The 22,434-nt window shown below is 39.0% G+C and overlaps 1 protein-coding gene across 1 annotated transcript in view; it reads left to right on the top strand.

The window, feature by feature from the left end:
• Positions 1 to 22,434, top strand: part of PTPRD (protein tyrosine phosphatase receptor type D) — a 1,658,801-nt gene that overhangs the window by 10,339 nt on the left and 1,626,028 nt on the right. Inside the window, exon 4 of the mRNA XM_045020490.1 lies at positions 17,781 to 17,889. The gene's annotated coding sequence lies outside the window, so the exon portion shown is untranslated. The remainder of the gene's footprint in view (positions 1 to 17,780; positions 17,890 to 22,434) is intronic.

Genomic DNA, 22,434 nt, shown 5'->3' on the forward strand with positions numbered 1-22,434 from the left:
TTCAGCCGTGGGTTAAAAGGAAGGGAATCTAAACAGATATAGCGGAGAAATGTGATCACTTAGGGCAAATTTTCAAATGAGCCTCTGAACATTCACCCACTAAATTTGCAGGGAATTCCATTTGCCCATGTAAAAAATAGCATTTGCATGTTTAAATGAGCATCTGTGTTTGTAGCCCGCGGGAGGCCCTGGTGAAAAGGAAGGGGAGGGCAACAGAGTGGCAACAGATGAACACACTGGTTCAAGTGGTTTTGTTCTTAGCTCAGCTGTCTGATGGGCTCCTTCCCCTGGTCAATTGGCAGTTGATTACAGAAACCAGGTCAAAACACCTGCTTTTGTAAAACAAACAAACACTCTAGAACAAGCCCTTGTAATAGGAACATCATATATTGGCAAGACTGCATAGTCACCTTTATTACTCAGATGCAGTGATATCATTGAAATATTTTTTGGGGGGGGAGAAGGGAAGTGGGTTCTTTGGCAGGCTGTCTTTTGCTTAGTAAATTTTTCTTGTCGGTAGTTGAAAAAACAGACACTTTCCATAAGCAGTAGGCGGCAACTAGATCTTGGTACTGAGGATGCCATATTGCACTGGCGAGGTAATAGATGCATGATGTGGGTTCAGCTAATATTAATGCTCCTTAATAAATAGCAGTATACCCTCTACGACCCCTATTGATGTCCTAATGCTACTTTGAGTAATAAATGTTTTGGGAGCAGGAAAACGTGTCCATTTTATTTCATATTAAATAAGATCTCCTATCAAGATCTTGTTTAGTAAAATATAGATGGTTTTGGCTGGACTTGTGGAAGTCTCAAGAACAGAAGGGAAAACAAGATGGATGTGATAATTTTATAAGCTGCATGAGACCAGGGCCATTGTGGTTATGCATGGATGCAACTATAATGGCATGTCCATGTAGTTTAAATTAGGGCTGCGTGAACTCTGTCACAAAATGAAAAACCCTCAGATATTTTCCCTTTTTTACGTTTGTGCATTTTCTGTGAAGATGCACAGAGTCCTATAAAACTTTACATACCACTGCAGAAGATTTATTTTTTCTGGATGTCAGCAGAAATTTTAATAGTGATTTTTGTGGTGCATGTTTGAGTTTTTAGCTTCCTTCGTTGGCTTTTGTCATAAGGTTGAAATCATACCATTTTCCTTCAGGATCCTCGACTGTCTGAACCCAGCCTTTGTACTAACAAGTGTCAGCACAAACAATTTTGATAAAATAAAATGTGTTTGATGGCCATTATTCTGCGACCATGCGTCACTGAAATTTTGCTAAGACAAAATATAATTTATTCAAAATATTGTGAAAGTACAAGTGGCTTTTATGTTATTTGATGTGAAAAATCTGTCCTCATAAAAAAAAAATGGAAAACAAAATGATGGGGGGGGGTCATGAAATTGCCCAAAATGGGGAATGGAGTTAATCTTCATGAGCATAGCTTGTGCAGAGAATTTGAATGTAATAAGCAGTACTCTACATCTTCTCTAATGTAGCATCATAGTTTTTTAATGGGTCTTTCTACCTATTCCCATTATTAGTTACTACATACATTTTTTCACATGACTAGGTTGCAGGATAATTTCATAATGTTTGAAAGTCTTAGCACTTTCCATACCTGTTTTCCAGAAAGGGGAGCATATAGCCCTAAGAAATATGATCAAAAGGCTAAAAGAAGAACAAATAATTATGAATATTACACAAGAAACTTTTGTCTGAGACTGAATTGTATTTGTTAGTCAGAACATCACTGAATTTGACAACACCACAAATATCTGGTATATTGCCCTAAATTTTGAATCTTGCATCTTGAACTGTATAGTAGTATACATTGTGTTACAGACAGTTAGGCGTATTTATTTGGCACCCATTTTCATGGTAGGAATCTATGAACAAAGGCTCTGTAATCCTGAGAGAACAAAGTTCCTAACATTAACAAGATTAATTTGGGACAATGGTAAGGCGACACTGGCTGAAGTGTTGGCAGTACACAGATGACATCTAGTTCTGCCGTCTTTATATCAAACTCAAAGAGCATCTTCTCTGAGCTTCCTTAATGCTTGCCCAAAATCAGCCTTTGGATGCAGAGAGGCTGGGCAAAGCTGAACCCAGGCAAAAATGAGGATCATGTTGATAGGAAGAGGGAAGTGCTTTGAGGAACATGCTTCCGTTATAGCATCTTTCATACTAAGAGCATCTGCCTGCAGAATGGATAGCAGCCTTGGAGTCATTTTGAACTTCTCTGTACTACTGGAAAACAGGTTAGTCTTGCAGGGAGGCAAAAACCACCCAATTCCATCCAAGGCTCAATATCCTCTTGCACCCTATTGTATAAATCCCTGACCTGGTCACAGTGATCCATGCAATTCTGACTTTGTGCCCAATTACCTCAACACATTATATTTAGCAATGAAGTCACACGCATGTAAAATCTACAGATGATACAAAAAGCAGCAATCTATCTGCTTAGCAGCATAGAGCTCCATGAGCACATCACCCCATTGTTGATTTTTGTCTGCACTGGCTCCCCATTGAATACAGAGCTCAGTTCAAGGTCTCCATCTTGATATTCAAAAGTCTACAATATGGTTGGACCTAGGTACCTCAGAGATTGCCTCTTCCTCTGTAACCATGAGCTCTGACTACAACTGTCTTCTACAGCTGCTCTGCCTGGTCCAGGTAAGAGGGCTTTTCCTGCACTGGTGTGGACCTAAATAGTCTCCCCTCTCTTCCAGCCCTCTGGAGCAGCGGATGGGTCAGTGTCCCCATACTGACCTGATCTGAAGCTGCCACAGCAAGTCACTCTCTGGCTATTTAGCCTTTAAAAGAGTCACACTTTTTCTTACAAGGCTGACAGCAGCCCCCACAGCTTAATGTTCAGTGAGATAACTTTTTTGGTTCCCCTCAGTGAGGTCTACTAATAAAAATGGCACACACATAGCTCCCTCTATCACAGCTGTGCACACACAGTCTCTTCCCCAAAAATACTAATTAGCTATTTCTGCTACAGACTGGGGATGGGGGAAAGAGTGAGAGAGACAAAGGAAGTCTGTTATTTTAAAATCCTCAGGACGCACTCCTGATACTATGGTGATGGGGGGCTATGTATGTTCCTAGATAGATAAACCAATTTTAAAAAGAACTGAAAAATAAATGTTAATATATCATTTATTAACAGCCACAGTGCCTCTGGCAACATGCTATAGGAATGACATCATGCAATCTAAAGAAACAGAACACAGATTTTAGTAAGTAACACTTCACATTTTATAAATTTATACCTATATATTTCAAATGTTAATTGGGATTATAAATCTATGTACATTTGGGTGATTCTGGTCTCTGTCTTCCTGACAGTAAGCTAGTGTTATATTTTAAAGTTACACAATTAAAATGACTAATCAGCAGGAGCTAGAGTAGTAAAATTGTATGTTAATTGTAAAATCATTAAAACCGGCACTTGCTCTGACATGTGACTGCATGAACACTGTGGTGGTAAAGTGCTAGCAGCACTTTTTTTTGATGCTGCATATGTAATTAGAAAAGCCTGCTATCTCCTGTCAGTGTTTTCTACCTAACTGTAGGGTATGTTTTCCATTTCTTTTCTTAATATTATATTTTCAAGGTATTTTATTAGTACTACCAATAAAAAGCAGTAGTCTAGAATTAATGAAAAAAATCAGCTAAATCGTTATGCATCTATGGATAGTACAGAGAATAAAATGGAAAAATATTACTTTGAAGATACAATTTTGGGATAAATATTCAAGGGTTGATTTTGAGGACAACTCCTAAGTACTTGAAAAGATTAAACCTAACTTCAGGGGATCTGTAGAAACCACCTCAAGTGCTGTTGTTACAATGGAACCCCTCTTCTTCCCAGCAGGGAGCAAAGGCTGCATTAATAGAGATAAAAAATTACAGATTAATGTAAAACAACGGTAAATGGACAGCACACATTGTTTAAATATGACTGGACTGTATCACCTATCAAGGAGACTAGTGCAATTTTACAACATGAAAAGACAAGACATGGGCTGAGGGAGATGAAAAACCTGTGCATTTTTTTTTCTGTTTTTTTAAATCACCAGTGGTGCAATTCTAAAATAAGAGTATGTGAATTTGTGATTCATTGCCAAATGCTTGGAGAGAGTCATAACATTTTCCTGTTAAAACAAGTATTATAATTAGAATGTTTTTGTTTAGTCAGACTAAGCTGTGGGAAGTCAGAAAAAGTGTGTTTCTCTCAACTGCCTAATTATTTTCTCCTCTGAAAAATGAGAGATGTGAATGAAAGGAGGAAGGAAGGAAGGAAGGATGGTTTTGTGGTACAGGCATAAGAAGTTGGGAGACCCAGATTGCTTTTATGGCTCTTCCACAAACTTACTTTTGACCTTGGGTAAGTCACTGAGGGCCTGAATCGAAACCAAAGGGAGTCTTTCCATTGACTTTAACAGGCTTTGTATTAGGCCTTAGGGCCCAATCATTCTTCCAATATTAAGTGTCAGGTTGGACAGTATAGAATGCTTTTGAGTAATCAATGAAGCACATGGTCAATAGGTGATTGTACTCTGCATTTTCCAATGATGTGACTGATATTCATGATTTGGTCTCCCTCTCTGAAGCCACCTTGTTGTGGTGGTGATTCTGTGTCTGTCCTTCATTTCATGTGATTCTGGATTATGTACAAAACAGTTTTGCTTGTGTGCTATATAAGGGAGATGATATGATAATTACTGGCAGAGAGAAACAAAAAAAGAAAGAAATCATGATAATTAATACTAAAGTTATTTGTAAAGCTTCCTTTCTCCTCTCCAACCCACTTCCCCATTGAAGGACTCTGGGACCTCCACATAATAATCAAATAACTGAAGGTACACTGCAAAACATTTTAAGAGACCACCTTTCCTCAACAAACAGCTGCATTCAAAAAAAAAAAAAGGTACACATAATTTCAGTGTTCACTTCTACTGTTGTGTATGCATATATAAGTTCCTCAGTTCATTGACCTTTGGAGGATGTGCAGCCTGATCTTAGATAATTAATGATCTTAGATTATGTATTAATTATATTGATTACTTCAGAATTTTTTGGAGTTAATCGCGTGAGTTAACTGCAATTAATCAACAGCCGTACACTTTTATATAGAGTTCAGGTGACTTGAAAACACTTTGGACATGGCCTTGTTTGATGGTCTGAGAACTGAGTGATTACTGACATAATGTATGACCTTGGCCAAATTCTATAGCTTCAGAGTTTTTTTTAAATGGTATCAAGAATGTCCAGGCTTAAAAAAAATACATATTTTAAAAGCAAAACAAAACCCAAGAGTTTTGGAAGGGAGATAAAACATCATGCTTCAGGGTATAAGTCAAACTGTAGCTGATGGGGAGTGGGAGGGTGGGGGTGGGTTATAGGAAACCTTTCCTATATGCACATTATTCCATAACTGACTGGTGCAGATTTTCTTGTACCTTCCTCAAAAGCATAATGTACTGGGCATTGCTAAAGACAGGACACTGAATGAGATGGACCACTGCTATGATCTGATACTGCAATTCTGGAGTTCCTATAGAAGACTGAATAAGATAGTTACTATTATAGAAAAATGAATGAAACTATAGAAGAGACAAGCTATCTGGTATCATTTTTTTTCTTGTGTGCATGTATGTATGATGCCTCCTGTTTAAATAAATATATACATTCATATTTTGCTGCAGGTTATAAGTTTGAATGTCGCTTATAAATAGTCTAGTTTGATCTGCCCTCCAGATACATTCACATACATTAGAAAGGACATAGTGGAAACATTGGAGAAGTCCACTCTGCTTTCAAACATTATATAAAAGTGATTCCTCCTGCAAGTATAGGGTTTGTGGGTAGCAAAGGGGTCGTGGGGTTGTGCCAAGTATTCTTTTAGTTACCTAAGGCAATAAGAACCTGAGATGGAGGTTTCATTGGTGTGCTAATAATGGATCCTTTATAAGAGAGTATCTTTTTGTTAAGATAATATATATTGGCCACAGTGCACAGCTGCCAAAAGAAATGGCTCCATGATCAGTGCTGCTCTCACCTGCCCAATTGCATCAGGAGATGAGTAAGCTTTAAGAGACAGCTTTCAGGGACTTTGCATTGCTAGGTTAAGATTCTGTTACATCAAAACATATTTTGATTTTTGTTTTTAAAACAACATCAGCTAGGTAAAATTATTTTACCATTGTTTGTGCTTTATTGATTCTTTGTGAACTGCAAGAGCCAGCCATTAAGTATTTTAGAGATTTGGTCTCCTTTAATCTGTTGTTTTATTGTACTTCCCTCCTTTATGATATTGACTAAGGAGGGGCTTCTTATTTTAGTTCTTGGCATATTGGAGCATATGTTGTGAGACTGGGGAAGTTGAGCTGTGAAATTCAAGGCCTGATTCTGAGCTCATTTATACTGGTATAAATCTGTAGTAGCTCCACTGAAGGCTGTGATAAATGAGTGTAAAAAAAAATGTGTAAAAGCTAATGTAAATGAGATCAGAATCAGGTACTTATTTGGAAAAGCGAACTTTAGCTTTATCTCTGTTATTGCTTTGGAATTAGGATTTATAGCTGTTTACTCTGGTCCTTGTTTGCCTGTTTTTTTCTTATCTGTTTTTTAATCAAGTGGTCTGTGTGTGTGGGCGAGTTTTGTATAATTAGAATTTTATAATTTTTTGTGCATCCCTCCACTGTATTGCCATCTGTAGAGCAGTATTGAAATGCAAATATATAGTTCTTTCTAAAGTGATTTATCAAGATAGATTTAAGTGTTTGTAACCTGACAAGACAGTGAATGTGTTGTATTTAATAAGAAGATATACATTTATGATTGATAATTTTGAAGAGCACTATTAGCTCAAATGACTACAGTAGCCCTGGATAGTCTATTATTACTATTATTTGCATTACAGTAGTACCTAGGTGACCCATCGTGCTAGGCCCTGTACAAACATGTAGGGCTTGTCTACATGAGTACATCCAGGAAAACGAATCCCTGTTAACGAAAGTTATGAATTTGAAGGGGATTAGTTAAACTGTATTAAATCTCTGTGTGGATGCTGTTATTCAGCATTAAAGTAGCCATAATTTGGTTACATTTAATTCAGAGTAAAGTTATCAAAAAGAAGTCTTTCCGTGGGATTAATTTTGGAATCTTGCAATGAATACTGAGACCTTGGGGTACTGTTCCAATTCAAAATCCAACAGTGAAAGTGCAAGAGCCAAATTTCAGGTCCTAATTTACTGAAGAAGTAATTTGAAATAATATGTTGCAACCCATTCCTGTAACATTGGAATTTTTGTTTATTGTTTTGCAATGTATGAGTTGAAAAATAGATTTTATATTAGCTTCTGTGGGTGTTTGAGGAGAGATCATAATAATTTGTATTTATTGTCAATAGTATGTAACAGCAATGAAGTCCATAAGACATCTTCATGACTTATTCACCATTTTCCCAAGAGAATATTCCAAAACCCAAAATTTTACATTTGGGGGGGAAATCTCTGTATATTTTCATGCTAATTACAAATTCCACTTCATTTGGGATGTAACCCCAAATATAGAAGCATTTTTCCCCACATTTTCCTATTATAGTATTTTTGGAAAATAATCTAGACCATCGATGGTCTCCAAAATAGAAGTCATGCCTATATGAGAGGTGGGGAGAGAGAGATTTTTGGAGAAGGTAAGGAGAGATCTTACCCACAGGAGGAAAATAATCTCTGATTACCTGGAACTCCTTTTTGATGTAATATAGTCAGGCTCTGTGTCATGTTATGCAGGAGGTCAGACTAGACAATCATAATGGTCTTTTCTGGCTTTAAGGTCAATGAATCTATAATTTAAAGAAATAAAAAAGCAGTTTTTGTATTTACTATATCTGGAATGTTCAACAAAATAATTCACAAATCTCAAATGATTTTTTGCTGACTCAGGGTAACATTTAAGGGAAATATTATTGAATTGAATTGGATTGCACTCAGACTATTCATTAGAAATTTTTAATTTGTAGATCTTTTAGAGAAGTAGGCTTCTCCTCTCTTGAAATTTCTAATAATTGATAGACTAATATCCCATTATGTTTTTAACACTTTTTGAGGACATCTAACTGAATATGCGAAGTCTATGTGTCTGCCCTCAAGATATTTCTTCCTTGGACAGTATTGTTCCAGAAACAATGTCACTCTGAATTTCATTTTGCTCATCTGTAGGCTTTAGGGTTCCTTCACCATCACTATGTTTATCAATACAAGTATTGGATAGGCTCTTACTCTACAGCTATGGGAAACTACTTCACCTCCATTGATGTCACAGCAAGTTGCTGGGAATATTGATAGTTCAGACCCTGATTATGCAATACTTTTCATCTTTCAGTACAGAGGATGTCCCTCATTTTAGTCCCAGATTTCCTTCCTTTCCTCACAGACCTAGTGTTCCCTCACTGTTTGTTTGTTGCAGCTTATTGACATCCCAAATGCTTAATCGTTAAAACAGATTCATAGGGAAATGTTTTTATGTACAATAAATTAATACTACATCATTAAAAGATGCATGCTGTTTTTCTTGTCTTCCTCATTTTGGGCTCTCTCACGCGGTGTCTCACCACTGTGCTTTAGAGATATAAGGGGGGCAAAGTAATATCTTTTATTGAACCAACTTCTGTTGGTGAGAGAGATGAGTTTGAGCTACAAAGAGCTCTTTTTCAGGTGTGGGAAAGATAATCTGAGAATGTTTCTATGCAGCAAAGAAAAACCACAGCTGTCCCATGCCAGATGTCCCATGCCAGATGACTCGGGCTCCTGGGCTGTTTCTCCTGGGCTGTGGGGCTGTTTCACTGCTGTGTAGATGTCTGGGCTCAGGGTGGAGCCCGGCCTCTGGGACCCTCCCACCTCTCAGGGTCCTAGGCCTGACCGCCAGCCTGAGCCCAGAGTCTACACAGCAATGAAACAGCCTCACAGCCCGAGCCTGAGTTGGTTGGCATGGGCCAGCTGCAGGTGCCTCGTTGCTGTGTAGACATACCCTGAGAGTCACAGCTAAACACAAGGTGGAACAGATGGTTTAGCATAAGTAGTTAGCAGATATTCTAAGGGACATTTCAATAGGCAGTGGCCCTTTAACACCTCTGCAGTCATAGGTGAAAAAGTGGGCGGTTGTGAGTCACAAATTGTTGTAATAATAAAGACATTGGATTTATGGTTTATGATTTTTAGTGTCCAGAAGAGTTGTGAAATTAAGCTCCCAAGCTTGTCTTCTGAAACTGCTGTACGGGTTTCCTTTGAGGATGAGGACTGATAGGTCAGATATAGAGTGATCACTTTGTGAAAAGTGTTATGGTGTTGTAGTCTCTATTGTTTTCCTGTGTAAGTTCATTTGAGAGCCTAGTGATTGTCTGGTTTCACCCACATCATCGTTATTGGGTCACTTTGTGCAGTGGATGAGATACACGACATGTTGTGATAGGCTTATATAGGATCCATGGATCTTATTCAAGTATGTGGATTGTATAGGCCAAGTCCTTATAAGTAGTTATAGCTACATATCCAGATACACAGAAAATGTGAGAGGCCTCCTCTCCATACTTAACCTTGCACAGCATCATGAGCATTGTGAAACATTAGGGTTGTCATCACCTGCTCTCTCTCATGGGTATCTTACGCAGGAAGGTCAGAGAAAAAGGGAGAAGATGTGAATGCTATCGGGGAACATTAAGAAATTTACAGATTGAGAGCAAGCAGTTTTATTGAGAATTAATGCAATAGAAATTTGCTGAAAAAGACCAAGATAATTTGATCTGGATCCAGCAACCAACTTTTCTAAATTATCTGGTAGATTCATAATGGCAGCAATTTCATTAGCAGAGAAATTGTCACTTAGGTTTCCAAGAATTTGGGGTAATAAATAAAGGCCTGATGCAGTGAGGTGCTTGAACACTTCCTGACAGATGCTGTGTCTGTAAATCCCATTTATATCAATGAAAGCTGAAGGTGCTTAGCAGTTTGCAGGATTGAACCCTAAAATTAACAAGAACTACCTATACATTCTGGTTTACTGCAAATGGATGGATCTGAGTGGCTATGGCTGCACTATGCTGTCTGTCTATGGTAGGTATTTCTATAGCTCCCATTAATATAGTACCAAGACCCCAATCCTGCAATGGGTTCTGTGCAGATGGAAACCTGAGTCCACATGGAATTCCATAGAAGTCAGTGGGGCTCTGCATGAGCACAGGGGTCTGTCCACATGGAGCTCATTGCGAGATTGGGGCTCAGGAAAAGGAGACTTACATGTAGATGTCATAGAATCATAGAATCTCAGGGTTGGAAGGGACCTCAGGAGGTCATCTAGTCCAACCCCCTGCTCAAAGCAGGACCAAACCCAACTAAATCATCCCAGCCAGGGCTTTGTCAAGCCTGACCTTAAAAACCTCTAAGGAAGGAGATTCCACTACCTCCCTAGGTAACGCATTCCAGTTCTTCACCACCCTACTAGTGAAAAAGTTTTTCCTAATATCCAGCCTAAACCTCCCCCTCTGCAACTTGAGACCATTACTCCTTGTTCTGTCATCTTCTACCACTGAGAACAGTCTAGATCCATCCTCTTTGGAACCCCCTTTCAGGTAGTTGAAAGCAGCTATCAAATCCCCCCTCATTCTTCTCTTCTGCAGACTAAACAATCCCAGTTCCCTCAGCCTCTCCTCATAAGTCATGTGCTCCAGCCCCCTAATCATTTTTGTTGCCCTCCGCTGGACTCTCTCCAATTTATCCACATCCTTCTTGTAGTGTGGGGCCCAAAACTGGACACAGTACTCCAAATGAGGCCTCACCAGTGCTGAGTAGAGGGGAATGATCACATCCCTCGATCTGCTGGAAATGCCCCTACTTATACAACCCAAAATGCCATTAGCCTTCTTGGCAACAAGGGCACACTGACTCATATTCAGCTTTTTGTCCACCGTAACCCCTAGGTCCTTTTCTGCAGAACTGCTGCCCATAAAGGACTTCATAGGGGATTCTGATTTTTACCTATTCCAGCTTTTAGAAAAGCTCTGCTTGTTTTCTTTGCTTATGTTTTTGTTTGTATACATTTGTTATGATGGGAAAATTTTAGCACATAGATGGGCCTTTTAGCATGCTCTAAAATCATTCAGACTTTGGTTCAATCTGATCTCCTCTGGAAGCTCGTTCCACAGATGAAGCCCCTTAACAGAGATTGCGTTATCTCCTGCTCTCACAAGCTATGGTCTAGTTCTTTGATGAATTTTTCTGGTGTTCTGAAGAATTATATAGAAGTTTTCCAGAGAATGTTGCAGAGGATGTAGTGGAAATTTCAGTGTAAGCAGGCTACTCTTCAGGTTCAGGCAGTGATTTTATACTATGTGCATTTGGTACCTGAAGTACATGACAATTGAACTACAATAATATCCTAACTACAAATAATAACATTTTGTACTGAAGGCTGTAATGCAGGATAGATCATAATAAACAATTCTGCCTCCAATTATGGTTTCAGGATGTATAACAGAAGTATCAATTAGGACAAATCTTGGTTTAAATGGACTATTAATGCCTAATTGGACTTCACAAAAAGGTTGGACTTTAGAATGGATAATTCAATCCCTGTGGAAAGAATAATGTGGAATAAATGTTCCTAAATTTCACCCATTACAGTAAAGGTTTTTGTCAGAGGAAAAGAACAGCAGTTTGTCTCTCTAAAATGTTTTTTACACCAACTTGTATAGTCTCTTTCCACTTAATTTGTATTTTAATACAGTAATTAATTTTTTAAAGTGTAATATTCAGAGAAGAGTTGTTTTAAATTGGACCAGCATGGAAAAATAATGGAATTTTATATAAGTATATTACAGCTTCTTGACTCTGACTTCATGGACAAATTAAAGTGGCACTGATTAAAGGGAAAGTAAGTGGAGGGAAAGTTCATGTAGTATTAAGACATTATTCAACATGAAAGAAGTCAATGCATATTTTGTTTGTCTCCCAATTAAAAATAATATGTCTGACATCTACCTCACCAGTGTCATAACCAAAGAGTTTTGTACCTTGGGAATGCAGATTATTATAACAGATGAATGAAAAGAGCTTGTGATTTTTGACTCATCGCAAGGTATATTGTTCTGTCTGCCTCTAGGAGTTTTGCTATCAATCTCCTTTTTGGTTTTTTTTCTTCTGCAAAGTAGCACTCAGTTCTCTCTCTCTCTCTCTCTCTTCATTTCACTTTCTTTTAGTCCTAGACTGTAAAACATGTGCTCAAGGCATATTTTGTGAGAATTAGAGAAACAATCTTCAAGGTGAGAACAACATTATTTTTTCTACCATTTCAGAAATCTTATTAACCAAAAGAATTCCTCCATTGCCCCCAGTGCATAAAAAAGACATCTGAAATATCAGTAGGTGGATTACTGCAGCAGTTGTTGTAATACAGCTATCGAGTCCTCTTCTAGAGGAGAGAGTTCCCAGGCTTGTCTTTTGAAAGTGTTGTGTAGGTTTCCTTTTAGGATGAGGACTGATAGGTCAGATATAGAGTGATCACTTTGCGAACAATGTTTACTGAAGGGTAATAGGGTGTTTTTGTCTCATAATTTTCCTGTGTAAGTTCATTTGAGTGTGTAGCGATTGATTTCACCCATTGTTGTTAGGTCATTTAGTGCAGTGGGTGAAGTATGCCACATCTTGTGACAGGCATGTATAGGACCCAGGGATCTTGCAAGGTGTGTTGTGGAGGGTGTTGATCATTGTACCAATGTAGATATATCTGTAGGTTTTGCATCTCTTGAAGAATGTATTTTTTCTGGCAGTGTCTGGTGCCACTTTGCGTTGATATGTACAGGTCCATGGGGAGCTTGCTTCTCATGATGAGCTTGGAGACTGACACAGCTACCAGGGCACTGCATAATCAGTCTTTCACATTCATTCTCATCCTGAAGTAGTTTCAGGTTAGCTATAGCCCTGAAACAAGAGGCTTAATATCCCTTCCAAAAAAGTTTTAAGTTAAAATTAAGGATGTGCATAAGTCTTGGCAGAACTGACACCATATTCAGTGGAATTATACTAAAATGCTGTCATCTGTTGTTGTCTGAGATAGTTAGGGATAATATTTACTTAAATTCACATGTAGGTGTCTAAATACAGATTTTGGTGGCTAACTTTAGGCACTCAACTTTGAATGCTTTGATCTATGCTCGATAATTTAAGATCAAGATTTCTAGTTGATGTTATTAACAAGAAATGCAATTCCTTTGTGCAGCAGCAGAGTATAATGTGCAAAAGGTCAAGAATAATTTAAAAAAGTAGTGGCAAATAGGCAAAAAAAAAAAAAAACCGAAACCATTCTTCCTGCAGAAGACCTGAAGTCATTTTGCTACTTGATCAAAAGGGAAAAGGCAACAAAGAACATCTTGTTCAACCTCTTTATTTGGACTATCATTTTTTTTTCTTTTATAGTTTTCCTTAACAAAATAATTGCCAGTTAAGAGTTATAGTACTATTAGTACATGAGAATAATACCTGGCCCCATACCAATGAAGAAGATCTAATTGTGTCATTCTTTTGCATAATGTATGCTGCTAAAATCACAAATGTGCTTTTTTTTATGTAAATGTGCCATTTTTTCTTATTGGTACAAATCTGTAGCAGGTCCTGATTCTATAGTCTTCTTTCAGTCACTGACTTTAGTAGGAGTTTTGTCTACATGAAGAACATCAGCTTTATAACCAGACCCCATGTGCACAGTGTAGAATCATTAACTGTTAGAAATGGTGAAGATCATGAAGCCCATCTCTTTGCAAATGCAGGATTGTTTGGGAGATATTCATCACAAAAAGTATTGGGCCCAGGAATGAAGTTATTTGTAAAAGAAAGGATAAGTGCACACACAGATCTATCTGTAAAGGTAAAATAAGCTGCTATTTTGCATCTCCCCCAGTTCTTTCTCATATGCATCAACTTTATACCCACTATTTATAAAATGGCCAATCTCAGCCATCCTTTTCAAAGGTGCACACCAAAAGAATACGAGTCAGAGTAAGTCCAAAAAGAAGTGCTTTTGGCAAATTAGAGTAGTGAATTTGTAATCTCACTTATAAAGGTACAGGTGCACAAATCACCCTTCCTACAACAGGAGCACAGTATGAGATATCTTAGGTGTGTATAGGTGAAATGGATTCCTTGAGGGTGATTTTATTTATTTTATTTTTGAGACAGGTGACATGATATGGCAAGCACTATAATTTGGGGCTTTTTTTCCCCTTGTGGTCTATTTTTTTTAAATAAATCTTTTCTGATTTTGAAATTTCTTCCTCATACTTTTCTCACTTGCTTCAGCTTTTCAGAGACTGTTTCCCAAAGATTTTCATACATTCCCTCCCCTCTCACCTTTTTTATTGTGAATTCATCAGGCTTTTACTAACGTAGTAAATCACAGTGTAATGTTCTTGGGGCAGAATAGTTGCTGCATTTGCCCCCAGCAGAGGCTGCATTTCAGTGATGGGCGGAAGTAAGACCTGAAAATGCTAACCTGCCCCGAACTTTGAACTTGTGAAGGGTGCTATATAGCAATATATTATCAACTGTACAACTCATGCTCTCACAAAGACTTTCAATGAAACCAAGAAAAAACACAATAAGTTGGGAAATAAACCATATTAAACCATCTGATAAAGAAATAGTATTTATTTCAGATGAATGCATGTCTGTTATGCTATAACAATCCATCATTAAATAGTCTACAATATTTACCCTTGTATATTACATTAAACACATCTGCAATTTTATTAGTTTCATATTTATTTATAATTGACTACAGTACTTGCAAGTGACCCACTAAAAGTAAAACACATGCATATGATGGGGTTTTTTTTCTACTCCTTTATTAGTTCTGGGGAACCTGTCCAAATAAAGATACATTTGTTTAGCATATATAATTTTTAGTTGCCCCTGCTTCATTGCAGGAAAAAACCTGACATTTTCTCTGTCGTTTTCCCCCTCAAACCCTAAGTTTGTATAGTTCAGGTAGGATCTGCCCTATATGGTTCACAAGGCTGCCACTCCTACCCCGGCTGGGTGTGTTTATGTTAAGTGAATGCACGTTGACTGTACTGGGAATTTGAGAATGAAGGAGTGTGCCCTAAATTGCTGCCTTATTGTGAAATTGAGAAGTCCAGATCCCATCTGCCTGAGTACCGCTGTGAGACTGCTGCTGACAAACTGTCCACATGTTAAGTAAAGGAGTTCCGTCTATTTTAGATGCTACGTTAGTGAACCATTGCGGGCTATTTCGTACAGCTAGGATAGGTTCCCACTGTTTTGAAAACTGAGCAGCATTTAATTGTATGCATGCTTGTCGCAGGTGACATGAGTAAATGGTGCAACTGGCGAACCCCTATCTGCGGAATAAGAATCGGATTCCTTTTGGCAGAAGCTCCTCTAGCTGGTTTATGTATTTATATTATATTGGGCGTGTGCTGTGCCATTTGTTTGGGGGTGAACCTGTTCCATGTCTCTTTGCCGAAGGAGGTATTTTTAGGTGTTTGTAGCGGGTGACCACAAGCAAGAACTGAACAGATAAGTGGTGGGAAATGTGTGATAAAATGAAACCAGCTTTAATCAAACGTCCCGTATAGCAATTGCTTTAAAAAATTCAATAGGCGGTAGCTGACTCCCTCAATAAAATTGCATTTTAAATACATATTACTTTTATTTTACGTTAGTCTTTTTCTTTGTCACCGTCTTTAATAAACTATTTAGGAAGGTCGATTGTCCATTTTTTTTAAGTGCAGGCTATTTCCCTGCCCTGAAGACCGGACTAGCGTTTCCAAATACTTCTGGGAAACACGTAATTGAAATGTTGCTGAAAGGACCTGGCCGTCCTCTTTTGAAAATGCTTCAGAATTAAAGAAAAAACAATTTCCCTACCCGCTGGATTTATTATTAAAAGTGGAATTGGAAGCCTTCTGGCAATCACCCCCGAATATTGCTTTAGTGAAGGGAGGATTTTCAGACTCCACTCAGTGCTGGGAGATACTTTGAGGGCCAAGTAAAAGCCCCCCCCCGCCGGGGAGCAGCGCTCTGCTGCTGCCGCCGCTCAGATGGCACAGCGTTAGGCGGCGAAGAGAAGAGATGAGTTCGGGGCTGATGTACACGCCGGAGCAGCAGTAAAAAGAGATAAGATATCGACACGCTCAGCTGCCTCTTGTTAAAAGCTTCCTGCGGGCTGGCAGAATGAAATCTTTATTTAAAATACACAAACTATCGTCAGGGGAGGAACGGCAAACACTAAGAGGGCCAAATGCTTTGCTTAACCCACCCGTGTAAGCAAAGGAGGAGAAGAAGCGAGCAGATTGGCTTTGGGGTGAGGCGGGGGGGGGACCCTGCCTAGAACACAGCCCCAGCAGGGACCCACTGAGGCGCTGTATCCATTCCGCTGTGAAGAGAGAGACTTTCTTTGATGAGGATGATAGCTGCTTGGGAGGGAAAGGGGCTTTATTAATAGCCGGGGCACAATCTGTGCTTACACTTAGGCATGAGTGGTAGGCAAAGGTGCCTAACCGCCGAGTCCACAGCGGCGATCGCCTAAGTGGTGGTATTATCATCTGCTCATTGCCAGCCGCTGCCTTGTGAAGGTGCATTATTTTGATGCATTATTAATTGTTTTCCCGGGGAGAGCAAAGCGGGAGGGGGGAGGCTTAGTATTATTATTAGCAGGAAGATCGGCTGCTCCTTTTGCACGAGTGCAACGGGAAGGAGAGAGGGCCGGGAAAGCAGCAGGCGGCGGCAGCAGCTCGCCCTTCGCCCGCACGCCGTGGGGTGTGCACCGGGCGCAGCCCGCGCGACAAGCACCCCAAAAATAAATCGCCTGGTAGAAAGGTCAGCGGGTCAAGGTGCTTGTCCCCCTCCCCCCGTGACCCCGAGCGGGGAGCGCTCCCCTCTCCCTGCCCCCGCACCCAGGGCCCCGGAACAGCCCCTGGCGCTGCTTCCCCCGCCGGCCGCGCAGTGCGCTGCGCGGGGGGCGCGCGCTGCAGCCCGGGAGCAGGACAGCCGGGCGAGGCGCCAGCTGCATCCTCCCAGAGGGGGCTGCTCTCCGCAGGGCACCACCCCAGCTACGGGGAGGGAGAGGGCAAGGAAAGTTGCAGCGGTATCAAAAGCTCCCCCGTCCCCCGTCCCCCGTCCCCCGTCCCCGGCGGGCTTTGGCCGGAGCCGGGGAGAGCGCCGTGCATTGCCGCGGCCGGCCGGCCGGCCAGCCAGCCATCAAGTGGCTCGTTAAGGAAATGCAGGTGAGCGCGTGTGGGGCTGGGGCTGGGGCTGGTGGGGATGCGCCTGTGTGTGTGTGTGTGTGTGTGTGTGTGTGTGCGCGCGCGCTGGAGGGAGATGCTGCCGCTGCCTCGCACACAGCCGGCAGCAGGAGCGGGCGTGTGTGTGTCACTTTGACAGCACCATTGACTCCTCTCGTGCTCTCGCTGCCTCTTCCCGCTGGTGCCACCAAGGAGCGTCTCACTTTCACCCCCCACCTCCAACCCTCCTCCCCCCCCCAGGCTCTCTCTGCCAGCTTCAGCGGAGAGAGTTGCAGGTATTCTCCCCCCCCCACACACAATTTTCAAGGCACGCTAGAGCCTGGGTTTTATGTATGCGCTATAGCGCCGTGGTGCAAACCTCTCCCCTGAAAAGACTAACCCGTCAGCCCACCAAAACAAACCTGCTTGATGTGGCATGTGCTTCTCTTCCCTTGCAGTTCGCTCTGGGCCCGTGTGGAATAGAGACACTGTTCTTCAGCTGACTGGCAGGAGAGGAAAGCGAAGACTCCTTGAGGTTTTCCAAAGAGGTCCGGGCTGGCTGCTTTAGTGAGTAAATCCTTGTTTGTATAGGGGCGGTGGGGGGAGAGAGGTATCTTTTCATTTTACAATGTGTCCGTTTCTGTTCTGCTAACCAGCTCCGGTCAGGTTAAAGAGGAAACTTTGACTGTTGTAACTTAAACTGTTCCCAATGGAAAGAGTGGTTTGCTGAGCTTATAACCACTAAAAAAAATCTAAGAAAGAAAGCTGAAGGTAAACACTTGTATTAGAGGAGTTATGGGTTCGAATAGTGTTGGTTGTGTATATTACACCGAGTTTAGGTACCTGTATTTCTATATAAAATATAAACAAAGAGATGCTTCTAGTAGGGATGGAGAGGTTTTGAACGAAAAGGTGACTCTAGGTGTCAGATCATCCTACCATAAACAACGTGGTGTAGTTACTAAGGATGCTTTTGGCTGCCATTAATTGACGTTTTTAAAAACATTATTTTTAGTCCAAATCTCCAACGTTGTTGGAATTTTAGTACCTTTTTTTTCTGATGGGGACGGCAGCTCTAGGAAACACTGTTTTGATTTTCCAGGTCTACCTTAAGTATCAGGGGCATTTCTTGGATTTGTGAAAAATATTTTTTTGGGGAGGGAAAAATAGGGGAAACTCAATTTGGAAGGGGAGAATACCATTGTACTTTGGTGGTTGAGTTGTGCTACTGACAGAAGAATGTACAAAGCTCTGACAGAGATGTGGCAGGTTTAAGGTGTCTTTAACATTGAATGTCTTTGCATAAAAAAACTTTTGCAAGAATTATTCCCCTTGGGACAGGCATGCGCATAATCAGCATTTGTGCATTTCTGGTCTCTCTCTCTCTTTCTCTCTGTGTGTATGTGTATTAATAAAAGCTTACCACTAATTTTTATTTTATTTTACTGGTGTTACTAGTATCAGTAGTTGAGGGTTAACTGCTTCCTAGGCAGAGAAGAGGGTTTGGGGGGGAATTATGAATATGGGCAATGAAAACCTATTAGCTAGTGTTTTATAATATCTAAATAAAACCTTTGTGTCATATCAGTAGAAATACAGTTGACTCAGTTTGTATTGAATGTACTAGAAGGAATCAATAACATTTCAGCATTTTTTTCATTATTATTGCCAAATGGACTTTGATTTGAATTCTTCTTGTATTGTTATGCAAAGAGTAGGCACAGTATGGATCCCAATTTGGATACAACTTACCTGTTTCTTGACAAATTAAAGTCCACACTGCACAGTATAAATTAGAAATACAGTACACTTGGTGTAGTGTAAATAGAGCCATCGAAAGTTAATCTCCTGCAGATATTGCTTTCAGTTTTCTGATTCTCAGAATGCATTTAGGTCTCATGTAATTTTCAAAGTTACAAGAAACTAACCAACTTATATTTGAACATTCATTTTTGATACACAACACAGGATGATTCTATATTACATCTTAATGTGAAAGTTTCTCCTAAATATCAGTGGCAGCTAATGGTTACTTTCAAAAGTTAAAGTTGTTGTTGTAAAATCAAATGTTCTTATATTCTAGTTTGATAACTGTAAAGATAATGTAACAACAAGGCCAATTAGACAAGACTGATTTAAAACATTAACATAAAAGCAGTCTGTAATACCTAACATGTACAGTAGTAGAATAAAATTCACATTTGCCTACAGCTGCACATAAATTCAAAGCAAGGAATAATTACAAAGCATAGGCTACAAGTTCACAGGATAGTTAACGATTGGTGACTTAGTACTGCGTCACAATATTCTTTGTGTGTTTGGCAGCATTTATGGCAGCAAAATGTTGTTTTATGAACCTGTGAACTTGAAATAACAAAACTGATAGTATGTATCTGATGGCATAGTAAGGCATTCTGTGTCATTGCTTCATGAACATGAATTTAACATTCAAAATTACTTTCCTAATAATGGGTAACATTTTGACACTGGTCATTGCTGGGATATTCTCTGTGTGGAAAACATTAAAATATTGTATCTAGCTAATTTGCATGATGCATTTTGAAACTATGTGGATAGAAGTTTATTAGGTTAGACTCATTGGTGTGGTAAGTGATCCCCAGATATGCAACATGTGATACTAAATGTATAATATATGGTCTGTCTTTTCCCCAAAAGTATTTTAATATCTTTCCCAAGTATTTAATCACATATGCAGTTGGGATTGGGTTAAAGAACAGCATACTTATGACTTTAATAATTTGGAACATACTTTCTGCTCCATTTTTGGCATATAAATACATACAGATCTAGAATTTCTGATGGGAATACTTAACTATCTAAATGAAAAGTGGCTTGACACATATTTCACACTTGCTGTCATTATGATTTAATACAATGGAAAATGACCTGAGTCAAAGCCCCGGCAATTATAGCTTATATGTATATATGTCTGTGTGTGTGTGTGAATGTATCTTGATCATGTCAAATCAGGGCAAGCTAGTTCAAAGGAACAAAGGAGAGTTCAAAAATCTCTGTTGCCTTCAATGCTACAGAAATAGTTACATCTTAAAGTTGATAGCATAAAGTTGCTGCTGTCAGCGGTAATGCATTTTACTATGCAATTGTTCTTGTTATTCAGATCAGATAATGGCCCAGTGAAATATATAAGCAGTCTGCTGGGAATGAATGATTAATTCCTCTAACGTGTGCTTACTGTAGGAATTCTTACTAATAAAGTACTGTGTACCTGTATTTGCTTACAGTTACAGTTGGTGAAGGCAAATATTCTCTGTTTCATTTCTATTATCATGTAGTGTACAAGTCTGCTGTATAAGTATGAATATAATTTCACACAGTAATTTGACTTCATTCATAAAACTGCTTAAGGACAATTATGACATGCACTATTCATTTTTGTTGCATTTGGCTTTATTGAATAAACTGACAGTGAACAGACTGGTGCTTGACAGCAAAAACATAAAAAGAGATCACAGTTATACTTGAAAGTAGCTGGCATAATAAACATAAAATTAAACAATACCCAGATGTTTCTTCTGTTTGTTTTATATGTCTTATTTATTTTATTTAATCATTTTGCCAGTCCTAACATATGAATATACTTGTTTGCTATACAAGTTCAAAGTACTATAATAAGTTGGAAAAACTAAGACTGCATTGACTGAAACAGAGAGCAGATCAGGTTAGGATTTTAGGTATAACTACTGAAGATGGTTACTAGTACTATGTTTATAGTGAAAACAGGTTAGCAGATGAAGTTCTTGTGCTTAGTGTAAGCTTAGTTGGTTTAGTCCCATTTTGGGTACTTTGAAAACAACAAAATAACTTACTTACGCAAATAAACTCAGCAAAAAATATAAAATTCACAATCACATTTATGTAGCTGGTCCATAATTCAGGGCTTGATTCTAATCCCTTTTGTCATGTTGAGTAGGACCTTACTTGTCAAATAGTTCCACCGATTTCAGTGCAACTACTCATGGAGTAAGAAACCACTTGATGAGAGTAAAGTTAGCAAAAATCTGGCTTTCAAAGAGCAACTAATGACTCATAGAAAAACATTACATGGAAAAATATTTTCTGTATTCTTCTTTTCACAATCACTGTTTTGAGGACATTCAGATGAAAACAAGATCTTTGTTTCTTAAAACTTTATTTTGTGCTTTATTTTACTTTTTACCCAGGGGTCTGATGCTACAGTTGTCGCTCTGCCAAAAACTGCTCAGAAGTCAACAGAATTTTGCCAGAGTAATAACAGCAGGATACAGACAATAGAGTCAAAGGTTATTGACATCTGTGGCATTAAACAAGGAATAAATCTTGTCCATAATCTTTTGGACATCATAGTTAATTGCTGTAGAAAACACTGTAATGTCACATATATGGCTTTTACACTCAAGTAGGAAATAAGAACCAGGAATTCTTAAATAAAAGATTCATTTTATGTTAATTCCCTTAATTACAAAGACTAAGAGAAGAGAAACAGACACAAAAATTGTACATAAACAGGCATATAAAGAGAGGCTTGCAAAGCTTTTGCAGTTGTCACCTGCTTTCTAAGCATCGGTAGATCTGCTCTGCTTGACCTCAGTGGCTTCACAACTACATTTTAATGTAAAAAAAAAACTAAGAGAAAGGTTAGTGATAACTGAGAATATTAGTGGGGTTTTTACTTTTACTGTCAACAAGCCAAATCTGAATGATATATCTATTTTCATATGCTATCAGTAGCTGCAGAAAGAGGTTTTATATGAATAGAATATCATAGATGTAGAACATATCCTATTAAGTGAATGCTGTTATATGTACTGCATAGATTTTATGCTATATATTTCTGAACTGCCAAATTGTTTTCTTGCTTATAAAGGCTGGTTCCTACAGTCCATACTTAGATTTAAATTCCACTTGACTTGAATGGGAGTTTTAAATGAATAAGGACTGCAGTTTCTGACCCATAAAATCAACTTTTCAATGTTTTTGTCAAAGCTAAATGTTAAATTTATCAAAATGTATTATTTACAGACACTTCACTAATTTATTATTCAACATATAATGCAGCCTGAGTGCATATGTGTTCTGATGACCAAAATGGAT

The sequence above is a fragment of the Mauremys mutica genome, chromosome 6 (assembly GCF_020497125.1).
Source record: "Mauremys mutica isolate MM-2020 ecotype Southern chromosome 6, ASM2049712v1, whole genome shotgun sequence".
In the NCBI taxonomy this organism is placed as follows: domain Eukaryota; kingdom Metazoa; phylum Chordata; order Testudines; family Geoemydidae; genus Mauremys; species Mauremys mutica.